This window comes from Crinia signifera, chromosome 2, assembly GCF_055691185.1.
Source record: "Crinia signifera chromosome 2, ASM5569118v1, whole genome shotgun sequence".
NCBI classification, from domain to species: Eukaryota; Metazoa; Chordata; class Amphibia; order Anura; family Myobatrachidae; genus Crinia; species Crinia signifera.
Window position 1 is genome coordinate 254386631 of NC_139218.1, and position 18638 is coordinate 254405268.

Below are 18638 nucleotides of genomic sequence, written 5' to 3' on the forward strand. Positions count from 1 at the left end.
GCAGCGGGGGGTCCCTGCAGTCAATAAGAAATAACGAGCGCTATCCGCCGGGCTATGCGGAAGCGCTTCTGTTTTGGAAACACTGGCCGCACACTGATTGGCTGAGATTCAGCCAATCAGCGTGCGCCGTTTCCAAAACAGAAGCGCTTCCGCATAGCCCGGTGGATAGCGCTCGTTATTTCTTATTGACTGCAGGGACCCCCCCGCTGCCGCCGCCAGCTTTACAGCCCCGCAGGACAGGTACCCGGGCGGCAGACACCGGGGCGCCCCCACCCCGACTTGCCTGGGGCGCTCTGGTGCCTTGCACTGGCCCTGAATTATATGTATATATATATATATATATATATATATATATATATAGAGAGAGAGAGAGAGAGAGAGAGAGAGTGTGTGTAGAGGTGCGCTGATGGCAGTTTCACCAAAACTGTATATATGCACACATATAAAGCAGTAAAAAGTTTTTATTTCATACAATAAAAAGTATATAAAATATGTATTTCATACAGATGTTCGCATCATAAATTTGATGTGAGATACCACTTCCGAGAGACCCTACGCGTTTCATCCCATAGGGACTTCCTCAGGGGTAACAAGGTATCAAAACATGTATTCTATAACGAATGGTAGGAGTACCAGAGTTGGATCAAACACCCTAGAAACGGGTGTAGGCTGGCAGGATATCAAAAATTCAGGATGGATATATAAACTATCCAACTGATGTCTTCGCCAGATTTAAATTCAAGGAGAGTACTGTGTGTCTCATCAGTCAGAGAGTTATAGAATAGTACTGTACATGTGTTATAATGAAATAACACAATTGCGCATAAAAACAGGGTATATCACCAGATACAGCTTTTAAAAAGCAGGCACACTGCACTTCAGCCTGGTTCCCGGACCACGCTGCGTCACCACGTCTCTGTGGCACAGATTGCGTCCTCCAGCTCCGCCCAAACGCTTTTCGTCCTATGAGACTTCGTCAGTAGGTGTCAACATCAGCATCAGCCAGAGCGGGATGCCATGGAGACCTATAAACACAAAGCAAACGTGAGCAAAGAAACACATCAGAGCACCTCTTTGGATTGCACCAAGGGTCTTTGCTTATTGTATTTTGGAGTGCCGGTTTTACATTACGTTTATATATATATAATATATAAATATATATATATAAAGTCCAATGCAGCCGTCACTCTAGTTGATAATAACAGCTGGCCCCGGTGCCCAAATGAAAAAAATGATACACAATCTCCAACAATAAATGGCACTCCGGAGACACGTTTCAGCTGAAGTAAATTGTATTAGAAAGGCTTTCTAATACAATTTACTTCAGCTGAAACGTGTCTCCGGAGTGCCATTTATTGTTGGAGATTGTATATATATATATATATATATATATAAACACAGAAAAATAGTGCGCAAGTCCTTAAATCCTCCTTTTCAAATAGAGGGTAATTAAGTCCCACTTGTCTGAATCTCCTTAGCACAGCACTTAGGTCTCAACTGGACCAGCAGCTTCTTCAATTATCCCTTGCGGGCACCTGGATCCACAGGCAAAATCTCTTGTTAGTTTTTTTTTGTTATGTTTTACATATCATATAATGTGTACATACCGTCAGTGATCTGCTAAGATTGCAGCACTGTGTGTGTGATTTTTAAATGAAGCCGCAACTAGCTGTGAAACAGTTAATTAATCAGCTGCGCTGTTAATGCTCTAATGGATGATGTTCATTCAGACTGGGGCTATTAAGGGGATCCTGACCGACGCCAGGCCAGCCCTCTGACGAAGTCCTGGTGACGAAACGTGTAGGGGCGTGGCCTGGCGTTGATCGTGGGCAGTGAGTGTAACCGCTCTGGCAAGTACTGTGTGATACAGTTTAAACATCCATGCTGTAAACATCTGCGGTTGTGTGAACCGCTATTTGGGGTACGTTCTTCCCATTCACCTTTTATCCAGTGTGGATACAATAAAAAAGTTTTTATCAAGTGATTCTGCACTATGGAGCGCTTCTTTGCTTTGTTGTTCTATATATATATATATATAGAGAGAGAGAGAGAGAGAGAGAGAGAGAGAGAGAGAGAGAGAGAGAGAGAGAGAGAGAGAGAGAGAGAGAGAGAGAGAGAGAAAACACATATATTTCAGAACTTAGTCACAGAAGCAATATCGATGGCTTTCCGTTAATGGATTTAAACTTGCAGGGGAGGAGAGGTGCCCCCTTGGGAGTTCTGCCTCTGTGTCACAGGGTATCATGGTCAGGCAGGTTAAGAGCCTTAGGGAAAGAGAAAATGATGTAATTCTACACATGTTGTCTTGGTTCAAAATTCAGGTAGCTTTTGTGTTGCAGTTTATTACACTGAATATGAGATTAAGAGACCTATTCAGGATCACTTGTTCGTCACCAGCCCCAATGGTCGGGGTTTGTGCATGTGCAAACCCTGGTAGCGAAGGGGGTGGAGGGCCGGGGGTATGCAGGGGGCTGTAGCAGGGGCACGCCCAGTGTTTTATGGCCGGCCCCATAAAACCGCTGGGGGTTCCTTTGGGAATGCAGGCAGGTCAATGTCACATGACATCAGCGCCCACCCTGACTTCGAAAGACACTGACAGAAATAAAAGTCAGTTTAGACTGACTTTAATTTCCAAAGGAGGGCAACCATCGAATTATTTCTCTCCCCATTGGCTGCATGTGAGGGGATGTGTTCTTGTAGAGATCCCCTCACATTTTACTGAGGGGATTCAGTGGCGGGGGTGGTGTTCAGCCAGGCGGCGGGTGGCATTAAGCCACTCACTAAGCAAACGACCACCACTTACCGCGCAGTACTGAATCAGGCCCTAATAGTTTTATGAAAACTGTATCAGATTGACACAGCGATCAATTAGTCAAAGGTATACAGTAGGTGGGCTCATGGGAACATGGACATATGACACTTTTTTTTTTCATCAAACTTCGCTTTGCTCATGAAATGCTGGCTGTGGCAGGACTATACTCCTTTGGTTGGAGTAATGCTGGAAACTGGACTGGAAGTGCCCTGTGGGCAGGTAAAACATATGGAAGCAGAGAACTCTGGATAAGTCTCCCCTTCCAGCAGGGGCGGATTGGCCTGGCGGGAAACCGGGCCGTTTCCCGGTGGGCCGGCCCAAAATAGTCATTAAGGGGCTGCTCACCCCCTCCCTGGCTTGGCCGCGGACTTTTCCCCAAACAAAAATGGCTGCGCCTGCTCTTACTGGAGTAAAAATGTCCGGCAGCACGCAGCTGCTCCCGCGGTTCTGTCTCTGCAGTCTGCACTGTCACCTCACCGGCCGTCTGTGTGAGGATGGAGCAGGGAGCTCTCCCTGCTGTATATCCCTGCCGCTGCTGCCCTCAGTCTCTGTGGATGCCGACTGCCAGTTCACTGTCACAGTCACACTGACTGCATGACACAGCATCGCCGGCAGCACAGAGCCGAGCTCCCTTCTGTCCCCCAACCCCCTTTAATGTCACTCATCATCACTCAGTCATGATGACAGAAGATCGTGGAAGGGGCGGGGCTACACGAGTGAAAGGGGCGGAGCTACACGCGTGGAAGGGGGTGGAGCTACACAGGAGCACAGTTAATGAAAGAAAGAAAGAAGAAGCAGGTCCACTGCCAGCCAGCCTTAAGGTAAAAAAGTGGTGGTGGTGGTGCTGGCGTTACACAGCACTACTACTGGTGCGGGCATTATGCACTACTACTGTCAGCAACTGGTGCGGGCATTATGCACTACTACTGTCAGCAACTGGTGAGGGCATTATGCAGCGTCACACTACTGTCGGCAACTGGTGTGGGCTTTATGCAGTGTCACTACTGTCGGCAACTGGTGAGGCCATTATGCAGTGTCACTATTGTGGGCAACTGGTGTGGGCATTACGCAGGGATACTACTGTCGGCAACTGGTGAGGGCGTTACGCAGTGTCACTACTGTCGGCAACTGGTGCTGGCATTACGCAGGGATACTACTGTCGGCATCTGGTGAGGGTGTTACGCAGCGTCACTACTGTCGGCAACTGGTGTGGGCTTTATGCAGTGTCACTACTGTCGGCAACTGGTGAGGCCATTACGCAGTGTCACTACTGTCGGCAATTGGTGCGGGCATTACGCAGGGATACTACTGTCGGCAACTGGTGAGGGCCTTATGCAGCACTACTACTGTTGGAAAATGGTGCAGGCGTTATGCAGCGCTGCTACTGTCAGCAACTGGTGTGGGCGTTACACAGCACTGCTACTGTCGGCAACTGGTGTGGGCGTTATACAGCGCTGCTACTGTCGGCAACTGGTGTGGGCGTTACACAGCTCTGCTACTGTCGGCAGCTGGTGTGGGCGTTACACAGCGCTGCTACTGTTGGCAACTGGTGTGGGCGTTACACAGCGCTACTACTGTCGGCAACTGCTGAGGATGTTATGCAGTGTCACTACTATCGGCAACTGGTGCTGGTGTTATGCAGCGCTAATACTGTCAGCAACTGGTATCGAAATTACGCATCGCTACTACTGTCGGCAACTGGCGTAAGCGCTACTATTGTCAGCAACTGGTGAGGGTGTTACACAGTGTCACTACTGTCGTCAACTGGCACAAGCACTACACAGCACTACTACTGTCAGCAACTGTTGTGGGCATTAGGTAGCGCTACTACTGTTGGCAAATGGTGCAGGCGTTATGCAGCGATGCTACTGTCAGAAACTGGTGCGGGCGTTATGCAGCGCTACTACTGTTGGCAAATGGTGCAGGCGTTATGCAGCGCTGCTACTGTCAGCAACTGGTGCGGGCGTTACACAGCGCTGCTACTTTCGGCAACTGGTGCAGGCGTTACACAGCGCTGCTACTGTCGGCAACTGTTGTGGGCTTTACACAGTGCTGCTACTGTCAGCAACTGGTGTGGGCGTTACACAGCGCTGCTACTGTCGGCAACTGGTATGGGCATTACGCAGCATTACTACTGTAGACAACTGATGCGGGTGTTACGCAGTGTCACTTCTGTAGACAACTGGTGCAAGCATTACGCAGTGTCACTACTGTCGGCAACTGGTGCGGGTGTTACCCAGGGCTAGTACTGTCAATAACTGGTGTGGGCATTATGCAGCTTTACTACTATTGGCAACTGGTGAGGGTATTAAGCAGCGCTACTACTGTTGGCAACTGGTGCGGGTGTTATGCAGCGCTACTAGATTCGGCAACTGGTTGGGCATTACACAGCGTTACTATTGTCAGCAACTGGTGTGGCCGTTACGCAGTGCTGCAACTGTCAGAAACTGGTGCGGGCATTATGCAGCACTACTACTGTCCACAACTGGTGCAGGCGTTACACAGCACTACTACTGTCTACTACTGTGGCTAACAGTGGGGATTATGTGTAAACCGCACCACTACTGTAGACATTATGTAAGTGTAAGGGTTCTACTACTCTGGGCATTATGGGCCTTATTCTAGTTCACTCTTTTTGACAAAATCCTTCTTAGATGGACAAAACCATGTGCACTGCAGGTGGGGCAGATGTAACATGTGCAGAGAGAATTATATTTGGGTGAGTTATTTTGTTTTTGTGCAGGGTAAATAAGGACTGCTGTATGTTTACACTGCAATATAGATCTCACTTTGAAGTAAAACCCCACCCAAATCTAATTCTCTCAGCACAAGTAACATCTGCCCCACCTGCTGTGCACATGGTTTTGTCCATCGAAGAAGGATTTTGTCAGAAAGAGTGAACTAGAATAAGGCCCTATATATAAGCAGTGCTACTACTGTGGACATTTTGTGTAAGGGACACTACTGTGAAGCGTAATGTGAATAGGGGGCACTAAGTGATGTGCAGGACCTTAACTAGGTGTGTGCCAGTGGTGCCTTGCCCATTTGCACTGTGGGTACACCACCTACATGACCACTCACTGCTGATTGTCAGCCACCACTGCTCTCAGAGCTTGTGGTCCAGCTGCAGCAGTTATTGAGTGGCTGTCAGATCACAAGCTTCAATTGGCTCAGGAGCCGGCACCATATTTAAAAATCAATTCAGCGCCTCTGCAGGCTGTACTCTCCTCCCCATCTTCAGTAGCATCAGCGGTGGTGGTGGGATGCCAAATGCTGGGCTCTGGGCTGGACTAGACTAGATTACACAGTTTGCAGTAATGGGGGCATACTGCAATGGGCACTACTCCAGGCATTGTGTAAGGGGCACTACTGTTGGCATTATGTATAATAGACACTACTGGGTGTAATTTGTAAGGGACAATAATGGGGCATTGTGTAAGGGGCACTACTTGTGGCATTATGTGTATAAACAGTACTTGGGGCATTACGCATAGCATAATGTGTGGCATAATGTGTAATGGGCATTACGGCATATTGGCCCTCATTGTAGCCGACCCGGTAAGCTGCAAAGCTCGCAGCTTTATCGGTGTCTTTTAAATGGAATAAAAGTTTTTGAAAAAGCGTAATTGCAGTATAGAAGGAAGGGGGGGGGGGGTACAGTAGGTTGATGTTTTGCCTAAGGTGCTGAGAAGCCTTACAGGGGGCTAGCGTTTAATTTTTTATTTTTTTTGTCTGGTGTCATGAGTTTTTCTCCTGTTGGGGCCACCAATGTGTATTGTTTTCTGTTTGGGACAATGTTTATTTTTTCTTCGGGGGCCAGTGTGTTTTTTTAGTCGTGTGGGGGCATATGTTTTTGTTTTCTGTGGGGTTTTATATTGGGGGCCAGTATGTTTGTTACCTGTTGCGGTTGCTGGTGAAAGTTTCAAAAATTCAGCCAATGGTGGCAGTGTAACAGCATTAGCATAAAGTTGCATATGCAACTGCATAAAAAATACAAGGCAGGCTGCAACTGCATGCAACTATAAATCAGATTCTATTATTAGGGGCCGCCCCCTCTTAACAGACTCCACCCCCTCAGCAGACCCCGCCCCCAGGGCTGCTTCCATAAATTTCCCGGGCTGTTTTTACATCCCAATCCGCCCCTGCCTTCCAGGCAGTAATAATAGATCCATGAAATCTGACTATTAATGCTGGTAACAAGGGAAGAGTCTTACATTTTGAAGTATTCTGTGAAACATTTTCTTTAAGTAATATTAAATTATATGTAAAAAACAAAAAAAAACATTACAGTGATGATAATTATGCTACATGGAGATTGTAGGTGGAAATGGGGCCTAAAAGTTGACCTGGGGCACTTAGTATATCGCAGAATGTCTGTTACTGTTAGCTTAGTCCCTTAAAACAAGTGCCAATTTTATGACATTTCCAAATAATTATTACAGATTGCTATCTCTCTTAAAGATACTTTTTATAAGTGCCTGTTCCCATGTATGGTAACAGCTTTTAACAGTCGTATGCTGTGAGCAGAAATGTTCGCTATATTGTAAATTTCAGAATGAGTAAAGAATAACTGAAGGGAGGTTAACCAGCGTGACAAGCTTTCTTTTTTCATCCAGAAATTGTTCACCTTAAATTGTGTTTTTAACCCATTGGCTGCTGCTGATTTCTTACGTATATACCTAAAAACTGTGGATGACAAGTCACGATCGTCATCCACAGCAAAGTGGCTAAGGACAATTCACCCGTTCCGTGTAACGTCCATCACTTATCAACAGCTTATAATTAGTCAATAGAACCATTTATTATAGTAAGTCATTACATCTTTGCCATTGACATACATAGCAGATTTCTTCTGGCAAAGGCCGTTTATTATGGGTGGGAATGAGACATCTCATCCCTTGGTGACTGATTAAAAACCGAGGACAAACAGAGCCTGGAGTTGCAAAGAGCATTGTTTGTGGTACAGTACTCCCTGTTTATGGGATAGATGATGGAACAGGGGCTGGAGCATTGCCAGCATAAAAATATTGCAGAGGGAACGATTGGTATAATAAATATAACCAGACGCACTAGATATATACATGTCTGGGGATCTGCTGGTATAATACATTTGGCTTGAGCAATGCTGGTATTTTAAATAAGACTGGGCACACTGCTGATATGATAATTGCCCCCAGCATGCCCCTAATATGACTTCAGAGCCCTCCTTATACCCCTAAGTTTTAGAAACCACTACATCCTCATATGAGACATCAGTCCCCTCTACATGGTCCCTTTTGTAGCTTCAGAACTTTTCATACCTTTCATGAAGACATCTATAAAATGCTGGGCATTCCCCTCCAGACGTCCCAAACGAACACCTCGGTGACTATGATAGTTGCCAAAGGCGTTCGTACAGTGGCCCTGCACATGCGCAAGTATGTGCATCTGCAAAGCCGTGCCACTGGTCCGCAGCATATTTGTGCGGGGACACTATTGAATTTGACCCTTTTTTCTTCTTCAGCTGCTTTTATCCATCAGTTGCTTTTCCCTTTTACATATCTTCCAAGAGTACTAGAGTACTAGTCAGGGCCGGCGCCACCACTAGGCAGCTCTAGGCATTTGCCTAGGGCGCCGGCACCTGGAGGGCGGCAGTTCGCCCCTCACCCCCAGCGAACTATGTAAAAAAATTGCTGCCCCGGCGTCCCTGCAGTGCTGGGGCGGTCAGGGGTGTCCGTGCCGTAGGGGTACCTGCGGCGCCATCATGTGTATAAAGCTGGCTGCGGCCGGCGGGGTCCCTGTAGTAAATAGCAAATAACTAGCTCTTCCCGCGCCGCCGCGCGCATAGCGCTAGTTATTTGCTATTCACTACAGGGACCCCGCCGGCCGCAGCCTGCTTTATACACATGACGGCGCCGCAGGTACCCCTACGGCACGGACACCCCTGACCGCCCCAGCACTGCAGGGACGCCGGGGCAGCAATTTTTTTACACAGGTACCACCCCCCCCCTCCCTCCCCCCGGCACTGGGGCGCCCCCACCCCGACTCGCCTGGGGCGCTCCGGTGCCTTGCACCGGCCCTGGTACTAGTGCTTTATGAACCAGCACCATCATTATGAGAATTAGGATTTGAGTGCTGTCTCATCACACATACAAGTTACTTAAGGTATGTGGGCAATGGTGTGCTGGGCCAGAGGGCAGGGTGCCTCCCCCCCCCAGGCCACCATACTTTTAGACATTTGGGGCCCCAACAAGGAGAAGTGACAGGCCAGCAGTCTCTTGCTGCCTCCAGCTGCTAGATGTCTCCAGGTCAAACATAATTCTATTGCGGCCTAGGTGCTGCCAGTGCCACTGTCCTGCTGGGTAAAAAGACAGTGTTGATTGGTGGATGGCCAATCACAGTCACGGGACTATCAAAACTCAGTGTAAGCACGCTCCCTCTGTCATCAGTGAATGCGATGCTGCAGCACTGGAGGAGGAAAGTGATTAGAAGTATTTGGCTGACACAACAATCCGAGGTTGCAGAGTTTCTTTATTGCAGAGGATCAGGTGCGTCAGAACAGGGGGGCAAAGGGGCAGTTTCAGCCCTCCCCCCATTATTGGAGAGATTCAGGCCTCTCCAGCAGGTGCCCGGAGTGGCAGAAACAATCATGAACAAGGCATGTGAGCAGCGCTATAGCATAAAAAAAGAACTTATATCACTGGTGTTTGGAAAAGTGATATCTTTACTTGAATTATTAGACCACATAAAAGGAACAAATTAAAATAAAATACATATATCACATAATAAAATGCAATAAAAGATAAAATTGGACAGATATAATGGAGTAGCTTTCACGTCTCAGGACATGGGGGGGGTATGTATTTGGGCCCGGCTGAAAATGGGTCACAGGTAAGTGCACTTTACCAGTTCTTACGTGTCAATGACAATGTGATAGGCACCTCTCCTCATGTAGTAGTTTTCCTCACTAGAGATACGGAGCTGTGGGCTACCGCTGGAGGCGGATGTAGAGGCTTCCACACACAGGGACCAGAGTGGCAGGCAATATCAGACAGATTACTTCTAGTCTGAATTCCAGAGTAGGGATGGACATCGATGGTCGATGTTTCAGGTTTTGAAGGTTTGTACGCTGTGTATGTACTATATCGTTCTGGAGTTCAAATTAAATTGGGATGGCCATTGTATCATTTACACATTGTCTAGGGTGCACCCAACTTAACAAGAACTACACTTGACAGATAAGGAAACACCATATCCATGACAAGACAGTGATGGAGAACAGGGGGATATTTATATTGGCAACCGATGAGAAACACTAAATGGTAATGTGATTTCTTAACAAAAAGGCAGCAGATTAGGGCTAGACCAGGGGTTCCCAATCTCTTTCGAATCATGGCACCCTAGACCAGGGGTGTCAAACTCAAATTCATCGGGGGCCGCATCAGCACATTGGTCACCCGCAAAGGGCCGGTACACATTCAGAAAGGGGGCGTGGCCATGAACAAATGGGAGTGGCCATGGGCAAAAAGGGCGTTACCACGTCCCCTTTCCGAATGTGTACTACTACAAGTATCATGGTGAGTAGTAGGCTGCCTACCTGTGTCCAACCAGGATGGGGAGAGGGAGAGCTGCTCTTCAAACTGTCTCCTGCACGATTTTTCTTTTTGCTGGTGGTGGCTGCCAGGGGTTAATGTCTGTTGCCAGGGATTCCAGCTCGTTGCCAAGGGGTTAATGTACATTTTCAGGGGTTCTTGCTAATTGCCATGGGGTTAATGTCCATTACCAGGGGTTCCAGCTCGTTGCCAAGGGGTTAATGTCCGTTGCCAGGGGTTTCAGCTCGTTGCCCAGGGGTTAATGTCCGTTTTCATGGGTTCTTGCTCGTTGCCAGGGGGTGTTAATGTCCATTGCCAGGGGTTAATATGTGCTTGCCCACCCACCCCACAGTTACTGCTGCCTTTACCTGCGCACAGAATGTTCAGCGTCTGACAGGAAGAGCAGCTCTGCACGTCACCAGGAAGTCGCAGAGCTGTGCTTCCTGTCAGACACTGAACATTCTGTGTGCAAGGACGGAGAGGCGCGGGGGGGCGGGCAGCGGGGGCGGATGGGCAGCGGCGAGGGGGGGGGGGCTGGGCGGAGGCAGGGGGCCACTTGAAGAGGTCCGGCGGGCCGGATTCGGCCCGCGGGCCTTGAGTTTGACACCCGTGCCCTAGACTATCAAAATTTTGCTGCAGCACCCCTAGGCCAAAATCTCCATAAATAATTAATCATAATTAATTTGAATTGGTCCTAGACCACCAATCTGTGGCACCCCTGCAGGTGTCCAAAGGCACCCCAGGGAGCCACGGCACACAGTTTGGGAACCACTGGGCTAGACGAGGAAAAATGCAATATAATACAAAAATTGAACACAATTAAATGAGAGCTAAAAAACAAACAACAAATTATCCTAACTTTAAAAATACAAAATAATAAAAATCTAACATAAATCAATGCCCTAATTCCCATTCATTTGGAATTGGCCGAATTTGGCCTTGTTCCGATTTTTGGGGGTCTGCACATGCGCAAGTGTGTATTTGCGTGTGTATTTGCGCATGTGCAGACCCCAGCAACATATGGCTTTGGTGAGTTACACACTCACTGGGCTATTCACTGCAGGGAGGGAGGGCTGGATGGTGGCAGAAAGGGGATCGCACATGGAATGCAGGTGGGCCGATGCCTGCCGGGGGGCAGGTGGCTGAGGTCACAGGACGTCGGCGCCTGCCCCGTCTTCAGCAATTGGCAGAGGGACTAAAAGTCAGTTTCAAGGCAGGAGAAATCATTTGATAGTCGGAGGCATGCAAGGGGATGTGATAGCAAACATATCCCCTCGCATGGTACCAAGGGGATTTGGCAGCGGTGGGTGTTCGGTGGGGTGGCATTTCAGCGCTCGGTTGGCAGCGATCTTCACTGCTTTCAGAGCCAATGTGAATTAGGCCCCAAAGGTGAGTATTTAAAAAGGGGCATAACTAGAACTTTGCTATGGGGGTCGTGCCGCTGAGAGACAAAAATGATGCTGAGGAAAGAGGTGAGAGAGGGGTGGTCAGGAAAAGAGAAGGAATATGAGGAGAGATATGGAGAGGAGCAAGAGGTATGAGCAAGAGTGAGAGAGAATGTCAGGTAAGGAGGGAGAGAGTCTTGGAGAGACAGTGCCAGGTAGAGCGACAGAATGGGGGAGAGAAAGAGAGAGGGGAAAGGGAGGAAAGAGATAGCTGGGTAGGAAAAAGAGAAAAGGGGCAGAGTGATAAAGGGGGAGTAAGAGGGTTGAGAAAAAAACATGTGAATGGGGAAAGAGAACAATGGAGAGAAAGAAAGAGGGGTACTTGTGTAATATCTGGGCGCCCGATTTTTTCATTGTATTGCATCGCATCGCATGCAATATAGTGGCATGCAATTCATGCGATGCGATTTTTCATTGTAAAGACCTGATTTTTAATTGTATAGTCACCCATGGGTGATGTCATACCCCCACTATCCAACTACGCATGGAGCTGATTTTATATAGTGTCGCGAGCGCAGCGAGCCACCAAGCCCGAAGCGTGGCGAGGGGACGCAGAATACATGTAAAGTAATCCGCATCCCCTCGCGGGGCTCGCTGCGCTCGCCACGCTTCGGGCACTATATAAAATCAACTCCATGCGTAGTTGGATAGTGGGGGTATGAAATCACCCATGGATGACTATACAATTAAAAATCGGGTCTTTACAATGAAAAATCTATACTCATGCCCTTGTGTCCTAGATTCCTTTCTAGTAGAAAAGAGGGTGTGTGACAGTTCCTTATATTGGCCCTTGATATACTTGTACATGTTGAGCATGTCCCCCCTTAAACGTCTCTTTTCTAATGTAAATAGTCCGAAATTGCTTAATCTCTCCCCGTAGCTTAAATTCTCCATTCCCCTAATAAGCTTTGTTGCTCGCCTTTGGACTTTTTCTAATTCTATGATGTCCTTTTTATAGTGTGGGGCCCAGAACTGTACTCCGTACTCGAGGTGAGGTCTCACCAATGCTTTATATAGTGGCATAATTACCCTTGAGTCCCTAGTTTCCATTCCCCTCTTAATACATGCCAGAATTTTGTTGGCCTTTTTTGTAGCTACATTACAATGGGCACTACATCCCAGTTTGCTGTCTATTTGGACTCCTAGATCCTTTTGTGTGCTGTAGTTGGTGATTATGTATAATAGATGCTATGATACTGCAGCAATCAGATCCTAAGAGTTTTATTAATGCGGCTAGGCAAACATTATGTAATATCCAGGATTTACTACCACAATATTTTGTGGTGTGCAGAGTAATGGATAATTGATTATACCAATCTGGTAAGTTTTTATACTCTTGGTACTGTGTTTGTAGTGGCTGTTATAACTTGAATATAAGTGTGGGCACGGCCGTGCAATATACTTTAATCAGCATGCATAGAGTAGATTCATATAAAATGATGTAGTCATATGAGCTTTCGGTACTCTTTACCTAGCACGGCGCCCATCGCGGTCATCGCGGGCATTGAATGCACTAAAAAATCGGGTGCGACGCGACCAACACGATGCCCGCGATTTCCCATAGGGACCAATGTTACATTTTTCAATTGACCCGATTTTTCTGTTCAATGCCTCAATTGACAGGATTTTTCCATAGGAATCAATGTTAAATGGCCCACAGAGGCCAAATAGCCACCCTGAAGTGTGAAATGGCCCCCACAATTGTTAACGCCACCCCACGATCAACGTGAACTCGAAGCGTGGCGAGCGCAGCGGTACGCGTCCTACGACCTTTTCATACCCCCACTATCCACGTCGGCGTTGAGAATAGAATAGTGTGGCGAGCGCAGCGAGCCACCGAGCCCGAAGCGTGGCGAGCGGACGAGGATACCTGTTAAGCCCGCGAAGGGACGCGTTTACCTGTGAAGGTATCCGCGTCCCCTCGCGGGGCTCGCTGCGCTCACCACGCTTCGGGCTCGGTGGCTCGCTGCGTTCGCCACACTATTCTATTCTCAACTCCACGCCAATGTGGATAGTGGAGGTATGAAAAGGTCGTAGAACGCGTACCGCCGCCCCTCGCGGGCTCGCTGCGCTCGCCACGCTTCGGGTTGTCGTTGATCGTGGGGTGGCATTAACAATTGTGGGGGCCATTTCACACTTCAGGGTGGCTATTTGGCCTCTGTGGGCCATTTAACATTGTTTCCTATGGAAAAATCGTGTCAATTGAGGCATTGAACAGTGAAATCGGGTCAATTGAGAAATTTTACATTGGTCCCTATGGGAAATCGCGGGCATTGCGTCAGTCGCGTCGCACCCGATTTTTAGTGCATTCAATGGCCGCGATGCCCGCGATTTTTTTACCTGCGATGCCCACGATCAAAATCGTGGGCGCCGTGCTAGGTAAAGAGTACCGAGCTTTCTTGTGGTTATCACCCTATGTGTGGTTTAAGCGGGCAGCAAATGGTGGCTTCCCACCTATCTAATCATAAGCACTGTATCCATAGTGTGGGTGGCTGCAGCTGACTTAAGACAGATATCCCACTGCCATGGTCTCAGGGTTGTGGTATGCCGTGCGGCGGCTAGGCAGACACAGACTTAACCACCTTTGAACCCTGCTGCCATGGATTGCTGCAGGTCTCAGGGCTATGGTGAGCTGTGTGGGCGGCTAAGCAGACACAGACTTAAGTACTATTAAACATTAGAGTATAACACTAGTATAACAATACAGATATTGACTAGGTGAGGCGACACATGGAAGACGCCCACACGGCTAGTGATGCCGGTGTACACTTCGCAGATCTTCCTCAGGGCAACCCTGAATGGGGGGGGGGGGGTGTCTGTGAAAGGCAGACATTTGGATCTTGTTGGATGTTGTTGCCACTTTGATGTTTGCATAGGAGACCCCATAACTGTTCAAGTTTCAGGGTCCCAAATATGTAGGTCCACCACTGCTCCCTAGTACAGTAGCTGGAATGGGTCATGTTGCGAGGTACGTTTGTGGTAAATTCATCTAAGGTGCTGGATAAATAGATGCATTGTTACTTCTTGCAATTTATAGAGAGTTGAATAGTATGTGAACTTATCATGAGAGGACTTACTTTGTCAAAACCTAAATCTCCATTAATGTAGTAATTTCCTGCTTTGCTTGTTGGGTGAATAATGTTACAACTATATTGCCAAAAGACTAATATAAAGTAGGATTCTCTGCATAAATGTGTTTCATTTTAGACATTTAATAGAACAGATGTAATACATTGCTATTTGCATGGCAAGCTTTTTAATGGATGTTCTACAGTATTCTTAGAAATGCGCTGCTCCCGAAAGATTCTTTTGACATACATTCTACTAAAGTTGTGTTTCATTAATTTATAGGTACTGACGGAATATGAAGAAATATGATAGCTCATAGATAACGTTCTGTTATGCTGCATATTTTAGGAATGTTTTTTAATTGTTCTATTGCTTTAATATCAGAAGAACCATCCAAATGATGCTTACACCTATACCTTTGGGAGTATTTGGTAAAACTTAACTCAATATATACTTTGTATATATAGAGAAAAACTGACAACAAGCTCTTCATCATTTTATGTCTTTAACACTTTGAGTGCCAATGTTGCTGTGAGAGAGCCTCAAAATATCTGCTAAAAATGCCAGCGCCGCTCACGGTTCACACAAGGGAGCGGCACAGGGGGTAGGATAGGTACATGGCTTATAAAGGGGCCAGAGGAAGGGATGGGAATAATGCTAACCATTACTCTGCCCCTTGTTGTTGGCATAATCATAAGTCATTTGTTTTACAAAGTCCAAGAGTCAACATGGGGGTGGCACAACATTTATCTTGCCTACGGACAACAAGGATGAAGTTACACCTCATAAGATGAAGTGCCATCTTATACAGACAAATATTCCATATGTCATACTATACAGACACTCTTTCCATATATCATAACATACAGATACTATATTCATGTCATAAAATGCAGAAAGACGTTTTATATGTCACAATAAAAATAAACCTTTCCTTTATCATAAATATACAAAATATCCCTATGTGAAAACATACAGACAACCCTTCCCTATGTCATAATATACAGCTATTCCTACCACAATATATAAACATGCCTTCTCTATGTCATAAAATACAGCTACTCCTGCCATATATATCATATATCATAATATATAGAAACACCTTCCCGATGTCATAATATGCAGATATTCCTGCAATATGTCACAATATACAGACACTTCTCCGCTATGTCAAAATATATCCTGCCATATTATTTATTAACAGTTTTTTATATTTACATATTCTGCAGCACTTTACAGAGAAAATTTGAACATTCACAGTAGTCCCTGCCACTGGTGCAGCTTCTGCAATCTATATTCCCTACCACATGTATACGCACACACATTCATTACAGGGTTAATTTTGTTGGGAGCCAATTAACCTACCTGTATATTTTTGGAATGTGGGAGGAAACCAGAGTACCTGGAGGAAACCCAGGCAAGCATATACAAACTCCTCACAGTTAGGGCCATGGTGGGAATCAAACCCATGACCTCAGTGCTGTGAGGCAGTAAAGCTAACTATTACATCATGTGTGTTGCTATATGTCATAATATGCAGAGACTCCTTCCATAAGTCATGTTATTATTATTATTATTATTATTATTATTATTATTATTGTCTTTATTATCATCTTTTACTTATATGGCACAACAAGAGTACTGCGGTGCCTAACAATCTACATAAATAAATGAGGAAGACAAGAAAATAAAGCCTTAGGGGTAATTTACTAAGATCGAATAGGTACGAATGCACTCATTTGTACCCATTTGATGTAAAACACATCTGGGACATGTGTGTCTGTGTATTTTATTTGGCTATTGGTTATGTTGTAGAACTACAAGACCCAGTGGACCCTTTAATGCCATGCATGCTGGGATTTGGGGTTCTTCAAGTCCCTGCATGTGGGGAAGGATTGCTGGGACTAGTAGCTCCACAATATAATCCAATAGTTCTTTATTCTTAATTTTACACATTGATATCAGGGTTTAGCCCGGGCTGGGGGTTCCATGGAGGAGGGGAGTAGAAAATGTAGGGAGTATGGAGTAGAAAATGGTTTAACAGAGAAAATGCACTTGAAGGGAGAATTCATTGCTCATGAGAGCTTAAATTCTGAAGGGGAGGGGCAGAAGTCACACAGATAGAAATAAGGATAATAGGATGTATAGAGAGATAGAAAAAGAGGTCCAAGATAACTTTGATGGACACTTACTGTTTGGTGAAGTGGTTGAGATGCAGTCATGAAGGGAGGCAAAGAAGCAGTCACAGAGGTAGGAAGACAGATCGATTTCGGCAGTATCACATAGACCAAAGGAGTGAAGGCTTTGCATGGGGAGAAGGTGGTCCACATGGTCAAATGCATCAGAAAGGTCATGGAGAATAAGCAGAGCATTGGATTTTGTAGCATGCCCATTATTGCAGACATTTTTGTGAGGACAGTTTCAGTTGAGTCATGATGGAAGCCAGACTGAAATGGAATAAGCATGAAGCTGGTTGTAGACAATATGCTCAAGGAGTTTGGAGGCAAAAATGAAGGAGGAGTGAGATGGGTCAGTCATTGGAGAAAGTGTTAGTATCAAGGGTATGTTGTGGGTGTAGATTAGCTCACAGACAGCTAGGTTGACTGTCTTTACTAATTTGGTCAACAGCAAAAGGCCGACATGCACACGGATGACATTGTCAAAATATTTATATTGATAAAAGGTCAATACAAACAAAGGTCAACATAGAAAAGTTTGACACATGAAAAGGTCGACATGAGTTTGCAAGGTTTTTTGGTGTCAAATATTGACACCTGAGCACCCGATTAGTATACCATATTCCTTCACTTCGGACCAGGTGCATCGTTACACTGCTGCTATGATCAGCACATTTTACCATTCTAAAACTAAGTTCACTTGGATAGTAAAGTATTAATAAAACAACTCAAGGGTAGGTTTTTAGTTAACAATGTGGGATTCCAGGGCATGCTTGAAGGCAGATGTAACTGTTTCTGTTTAGAGGGAGAGATTGAGGAAATGGCCAAGATGGAAACAGGCGGGAGAGGTAGCAGAGGAGGTGGGAGGGGACAGGATCAAGTGGAGACATGGTGGTGGGGAGGACCAGATGATGGCATTACTTCATCTCCAGATACAGTTGAAAAATAAGTCAAGGTCTGAGGGCTTATTGGGATGTGATGTTTTGATGAATCGAATCGGTGACAAAGTCAAGGGCAGAGAATGAAGAAGGTAGTCAAGGTAGGGGTGGGCAGAGGAGGGAGTTGACAGAGCTTGAAGTATGACTGTTTACAAATGAAATGGGCTACACTGTAGGTTGAGAACATAAATTTGAAATGAAAGAAGTCCACTTTACAGCATGATTTTCTCCACTGACACTTAGCGATATGTGAACATTTTTGTAAACATCTGATGAATTTGGTGTGCAAGGGTTGAAATGTTGATCTGTGAGGAGGAAAGATGGTTTCTGGAGCAAAGTTAAGGAAGTCATTGTATAGGGTAGTAGTATGTTCAGGATGGGTTTGGTATGACCCTACATCGGAATCCTGACCATCATCCGGCACCCATTAAGGACATGAAAGAGTGAATAGGAGAGAGAAGGGAGTGAAGCAGTGAATATAAGGAAATGGTGTCAATGGCCACAGAAACATCTCACATAAATCATAATATACAGACACATATTCCATGTATCATAATATATACATCTTCCATACGTCATAACGTACAAACAATCCTCTTATAAGTCATAATATACAGTCACACCTT

The 18638-nt window shown here is 46.1% G+C and overlaps 1 protein-coding gene across 2 annotated transcripts in view; it reads left to right on the top strand.

The window, feature by feature from the left end:
- The window catches only part of ARHGAP6 (Rho GTPase activating protein 6), a 566036-nt gene that overhangs the window by 248489 nt on the left and 298909 nt on the right, over positions 1-18638 (top strand). The window contains exon 1 of one of the 2 annotated variants that reach the window (XM_083174328.1): positions 3544-3633. The exons of the other annotated variant lie outside the window; for it this stretch is intronic. The gene's annotated coding sequence lies outside the window, so the exon portion shown is untranslated. Of the gene's footprint in view, positions 1-3543; positions 3634-18638 lie in introns of those variants that run through there. 2 annotated transcript variants of the gene reach the window in all.